Source organism: Coccinella septempunctata, chromosome 3 (genome assembly GCF_907165205.1).
Source record: "Coccinella septempunctata chromosome 3, icCocSept1.1, whole genome shotgun sequence".
NCBI classification, from domain to species: Eukaryota; Metazoa; Arthropoda; class Insecta; order Coleoptera; family Coccinellidae; genus Coccinella; species Coccinella septempunctata.
In genome coordinates, this window is record NC_058191.1 from 17,440,962 (window position 1) to 17,447,473 (window position 6,512).

General features: G+C 38.7%; 1 long non-coding RNA gene across 1 annotated transcript; it reads right to left on the reverse strand.

The window, feature by feature from the left end:
- Window positions 1-3,569: 3,569 nt before the first annotated feature.
- Window positions 3,570-4,820, reverse strand: LOC123309868. The gene is made up of 3 exons (XR_006537296.1): window positions 4,240-4,820; window positions 4,069-4,188; window positions 3,570-3,974 (listed from the first exon to the last, which is right to left on the reverse strand). It is a non-coding gene; the product is annotated as an uncharacterized LOC123309868 (long non-coding RNA).
- Window positions 4,821-6,512: the final 1,692 nt, after the last annotated feature.

The following is a 6,512-nucleotide window of genomic DNA, read 5'->3' on the forward strand; positions in this document are numbered from 1 at the left end:
TTCAGTATAAAACAACGTGGATTGCAGATAACGACAGTTTCTTTTACCGATAAAGAGATAACCGCCGCCGAGAATATTTCTTCTGGGGAGAATATTCGAGAATTCCGAAATTTGAGTGCAATTTTGATCACGTGACCGTCCACATGTTGGAGAGTTAATAAATAGGACCGCACCACCAGACGAAGATTATTCAGAATTCATTATTATTCATTCGGTAGTCATTCGTTATTAATTCATTATTATTCATTCGGTAGTCATTCTGCGATTCTGTTTTCAGTCTTGATTCGATAGTGATTCTTTTCTTGATTTCTTCGTGATTCTTTAATTCATTTCCGCTTTAATTAAGTCTGTCTTCGTATTAAAGTTCTCCTTTGCTTTTCTTTATTTTTTTCTGCTAAGTGGTGGTGTGACCGTACCGGAACAAACTGTAAGTCTCTTCTTGATACCGCATACTTCGTGATTCAAAGTTGCATTCTTTTATTTGTTAAATTGTGTTAATCCTTGTTGTTAATCCTCCTGTTTAACGCAGACTTCTGTCGCCTGGCTATCCGGTGACGGAAACCAATCGGCAGAGGTCTCGAAGTTTTTCTACTGGTAATGCTTGGCGTGTGACACCCAAGGTTGCCACAGAAAGACCGCAATAACTTATACCGTACTACCCCTGTTGTGTTCCGTGTAGATTTCCCGTTTACCGCAGACTTCTCTCGCCTGGCTATCTGGTGACAGAAACCAATCGGCAGAAGTCTCGAAGTTTTTCTACTGGTAATGCTTGGCGTGTACACCCAAGGTTGCCACGGAGAGACCACGATAAACTACCCCGTTATCCTGTAAATTGTTGCATTGTGTTTCACCTGTATCAACCCCGTCCCGTTAATTGAATAGTTTCAAATTCTGATTGGCCTGTACACTGAAAATCACTGGAGGTGCTCGGGATCAAACCCATTGCTAAATTAACCGATTACAGAGACTTGGATCTTTCTGAGACACCCGGTTGCTGTAAATTTTGTGTAAACCCCGTACATCCGTTATTGTCTCAGAAGGAATCAAAGTGACTGCTATTAATTGTTTGCTTTCTTTAATACCTGATAGTTTGACTGAATATAGTTGATTTGAATATTCTTTAGTTCATTGATTTCACTTTCTGATCACCGTGACAAGTTATTACATTTCTGTTTTCCTTATTTTTGAACTTGGTCATCAGCTGAATATATTTCTTGACTTGAAAATAACTGTATAGTTCACTGTAATTTAGATTGTTGTAATAAATTCGGTTTTAAAGTACTTGTTATCGCTACCACCTTAGATAAACCCAACTCTGTCTCCGACTAGTAGGTACCTGGGTGGGTTTGCTATTTCTCCCTTGATTGAAAGAATAGCTGGCGCTCGAGATTAATCCTTTTCCCGACCAAACCCGTTACATTGGGTCGAATTGATCCAACAGTTTTCGAGATATTCATATCATACTTTGCCGAATTGACCATTGAAATCTCAATTCTTATCTAAACTATCGAACTCTAATTCAACACGTGCACCTCAAATCGAAAACTGTGTACAGTTTTGAGATTTGGGTCGAATTATTCCAATATTTCCTTAGGAATAGAAATAATACTGTGTCGAATCGAACACTGAAATCTCAATTCCTATCAGAACTATCGAACTGAAAGTTAACATGTCCATCTCACTTCGAAAACTATGTGTAGTTTCAAGATTTGGGTCGAACTGATTCAACAGATTTTGAGAAATTGATATCACACTTTGCCGAATTGACCACTGATATCTCGATTCCTATCTGAACCATCGAACTGAAATTCAACATGTGCATCTCAATTCGGAAACTTTGTACAGTTTCGAGATGTGGGTCGAATTGATCCAACCTTTCCTTAGGAATTGAAATCGAACTTTGTCGAGACGACCTACGAAATTTTCAGTTCTATCAGATCAACGAACTGAAATTCAACATATGCATCTCAATTTGAAAACCATATACAGTTTCAAGATTTTCCCGAATTGATCCAACAGTTTATGGAAAATTGATATCACACTTTGCCGAATTGACCACTGAAATCTCAATTCCTATCAGAACTATCGATATGAAATTCAACATGTGCATCTCAATTCGAAAACTATGTGAAGTTTCAAGATTTGGGTCGAATTGATCAAACGGTTTTTGAGAAATTCATATCACACTTTGCCAAATTGACCACAGAAATCTCAATGCCTATCTGAACTATCGAACTGAAATTCAACATGTGCATCTCAATATGCAACTCAATTCGAAACCTATGTACAGTTTCAAAATTTGGCTCGAATTGATCCAACAGTTTATAGAAAATTGATATCACACTTTGCCGAATTGACCACTGAAATCTCAATTCCTATCAGAACTATCGATATGGAATTCAACATGTTCATCTCAATTCGAAAACTATGTGAAGTTACAAGATTTGGGTCGAATTGATCAAACGGTTTTTGAGAAATTCATATCACACTTTGCCAAATTGACCACAGAAATATGAATTCCTATCTGAATTATCGAACTGAATGAAACTCAATACGTATATCTCAGTTCAAAAATTGTGTAGAGTTTCGAGATTTGGATCGAATTTTGATGGTCAATGAATAAAAGAATAAGTTCTATTTATCATGAATTGTTCGATCAAGGAGACTCAACTTTCGGAATAATAACTTCTTTTTTTCATAAAGAACTATTCATGCCCCTCAAAAATAATGAATTACATTCGATAGATCATCTATCCAGGAATACTATCCAAAAAACAGTTTGAAAAAATTCCTTCATTTGGAGTCTTGCCTGCAAAACGAGTGGCGTAGGGTGTAATTCTCTTGAATTTTCGAAAATCTCCAATATCTCGAAAACCAAACCCCTTTTACCGAACGTAAAATATATTTTTCTGAACCGCCATAGAGTCCTCTACCCCCAGGCTCAATATTATCCATTCATTACGCCACACCCTGTATATGGATACCTTGACAAGAGCGACTTCGGCAAGTCTGGGAAGAATTGTTTCGGTCCGTCAAAAATGACATATCAGCCTATTTTCCATATCGCATTCGTCCGAAATACGATGCAATGATGAACCCAATAATTGGTACAAATAAAAAACTTTGAAATCCTCGAGATTGCGCAGGAAACTTTCAATTTCAAGTCCTTAGCAATAATTTACCAACCATTCGCCCGTAAAATTTCCGTCAACTTGGCTAATATCGGTCCCACTATTTGAAGAAATCCAAAGTGTTATTTTTTTTTTTTTTTTTGGTGTAGCAGGGGGAAAATCTGCAAGACAGACGAACCACCCTCATCTCTTGAGGGGGAACAGTGTGGGGTTTCTCACTCTCCTGAGCTCGAGACCCACTAAAAACCCTACTGCTTCTTGAATTTTGGTTCCGGGCATTTGCCTATAAACCGTTCATCTCTTGGTCGGTTTTCTTCTCGTACTCTATCGTGCTGGGATTTATGTGTTTATCCTCTATTGGATTGAGGCAGTTGAGGCATAGCAACGGCTTTGATTATCTACTACCTTAAAACTGGATAAATAGTCTGAATTGTATCTAGTTCTCTACTACTGTTTTCCTGTGTAACTTTTTCTATGAAATTGTAACACCGATACAGGTGAAAGTGCATATCCGTGATCTGTTCAATTTAATTCTACCCAAGAAAACTGGAAAAAGCTCTGTATACTGTCAATGTTCTACTGTTAAAACATAACCTATGTGGCAATTAAGTCTGTTCTAGGATATCAATTACTCCAACAAGATTTAACTGAAAGTTCAGCTGTTAACCTACCTAGCGGGGACTGTCGGATCAGAGAGCCTCCACCATTCCTCCGTCAAGGATTACGTTCCAACTCCGAACAAGATTCTGGCACACAGTGAATGTCCACATCCACCTCCAGTGTTTTGAGAGGGTCCAACTCACCTCCAACAACGAGTGATTTCAAGCTTGGGTACATTTCCACCTACAACGAGAACACAAGTTAGTGAATGGTTCTTCCCACTTGAAGTACTAATCGAAAGGACTTTTGTTTGATGAAGGGGATATTCGAAACTCACCTGCTTGACCCGTCTTCGTAGTCAAATGATACACCGAACCAACATCCAAGGAAACAGTGCCAACAAGTGGTCGACGTTGAAGATGCCTCATCAGCCCATTTCATCGTGAATGATAGTTCTCTAAAATCCAACCGTTAATATGAAATGGAACAATCGATTTGGAGTACTCACCGTTTTATGTTGCCGTCGATTTCATTTCCCGATTCTGGAGTAATTTCATTCCACTAAAAGCACGTTGTTTCTGACAGATACCACCGAACCAACGACAGTCATAGAGTGCCACGGAATAGGTTATGTCAAACGTCTACCGACAATCGGATCAAAGATCACACGCACTTCGGTCCATAGCTAGGGACGACACCGATCACGGAGCATAACGCAGAGCGCAGAGTATGGATCATGGATCATGGATAGGAGGGAACCACTATACATGGAAGGAGCGCCTACCGGACGATTACTGAACTACACCTGTGAGCAGATCCGGATATCACTTCTATTGTACTGTTTAGATAAGGATGAGAACTCTGTAAGGGTGAGATAGCGAGCACTTAACCGATTTGAATTTCCGATTAATTTTTTTTTTTTGATGGGCCAGTTACCCCTTATTAAATTGAACTTGTGTCTTCAACGCAACTTCAATTTTTCCCAGGGGAGGGGGATGTAACGATACTTGATTGTTTTTCAATAAAAATCAAGCCTCGTTTTAAATATCCGTTTCCCTGAATTTTCCAGTTGAAACAATGCAACACCGTCTGATGGAGATTTCAGTTTCAATATAGTTGTTCCGTTTCATTTTGGAAATATTTTTCAGAATCCTGATGAATAAATTCAAATTCCGTATAATTGAAATTTCCATCATTAATCCGCCGTAAGAATTCAAAATAAAGAAAAAGTGTCTTTCTGCATTCGGCGTTGTTTTTCCGTCCACAAAAACACACCGAATTCAGTATAAAACAACGTGGATTGCAGATAACGACAGTTTCTTTTACCGATAAAGAGATAACCGCCGCCGAGAATATTTCTTCTGGGGAGAATATTCGAGAATTCCGAAATTTGAGTGCAATTTTGATCACGTGACCGTCCACATGTTGGAGAGTTAATAAATAGGACCGCACCACCAGACGAAGATTATTCAGAATTCATTATTATTCATTCGGTAGTCATTCGTTATTAATTCATTATTATTCATTCGGTAGTCATTCTGCGATTCTGTTTTCAGTCTTGATTCGATAGTGATTCTTTTCTTGATTTCTTCGTGATTCTTTAATTCATTTCCGCTTTAATTAAGTCTGTCTTCGTATTAAAGTTCTCCTTTGCTTTTCTTTATTTTTTTCTGCTAAGTGGTGGTGTGACCGTACCGGAACAAACTGTAAGTCTCTTCTTGATACCGCATACTTCGTGATTCAAAGTTGCATTCTTTTATTTGTTAAATTGTGTTAATCCTTGTTGTTAATCCTCCTGTTTAACGCAGACTTCTGTCGCCTGGCTATCCGGTGACGGAAACCAATCGGCAGAGGTCTCGAAGTTTTTCTACTGGTAATGCTTGGCGTGTGACACCCAAGGTTGCCACAGAAAGACCGCAATAACTTATACCGTACTACCCCTGTTGTGTTCCGTGTAGATTTCCCGTTTACCGCAGACTTCTCTCGCCTGGCTATCTGGTGACAGAAACCAATCGGCAGAAGTCTCGAAGTTTTTCTACTGGTAATGCTTGGCGTGTACACCCAAGGTTGCCACGGAGAGACCACGATAAACTACCCCGTTATCCTGTAAATTGTTGCATTGTGTTTCACCTGTATCAACCCCGTCCCGTTAATTGAATAGTTTCAAATTCTGATTGGCCTGTACACTGAAAATCACTGGAGGTGCTCGGGATCAAACCCATTGCTAAATTAACCGATTACAGAGACTTGGATCTTTCTGAGACACCCGGTTGCTGTAAATTTTGTGTAAACCCCGTACATCCGTTATTGTCTCAGAAGGAATCAAAGTGACTGCTATTAATTGTTTGCTTTCTTTAATACCTGATAGTTTGACTGAATATAGTTGATTTGAATATTCTTTAGTTCATTGATTTCACTTTCTGATCACCGTGACAAGTTATTACATTTCTGTTTTCCTTATTTTTGAACTTGGTCATCAGCTGAATATATTTCTTGACTTGAAAATAACTGTATAGTTCACTGTAATTTAGATTGTTGTAATAAATTCGGTTTTAAAGTACTTGTTATCGCTACCACCTTAGATAAACCCAACTCTGTCTCCGACTAGTAGGTACCTGGGTGGGTTTGCTATTTCTCCCTTGATTGAAAGAATAGCTGGCGCTCGAGATTAATCCTTTTCCCGACCAAACCCGTTACATTGGGTCGAATTGATCCAACAGTTTTCGAGATATTCATATCATACTTTGCCGAATTGACCATTGAAATCTCAATTCTTATCTA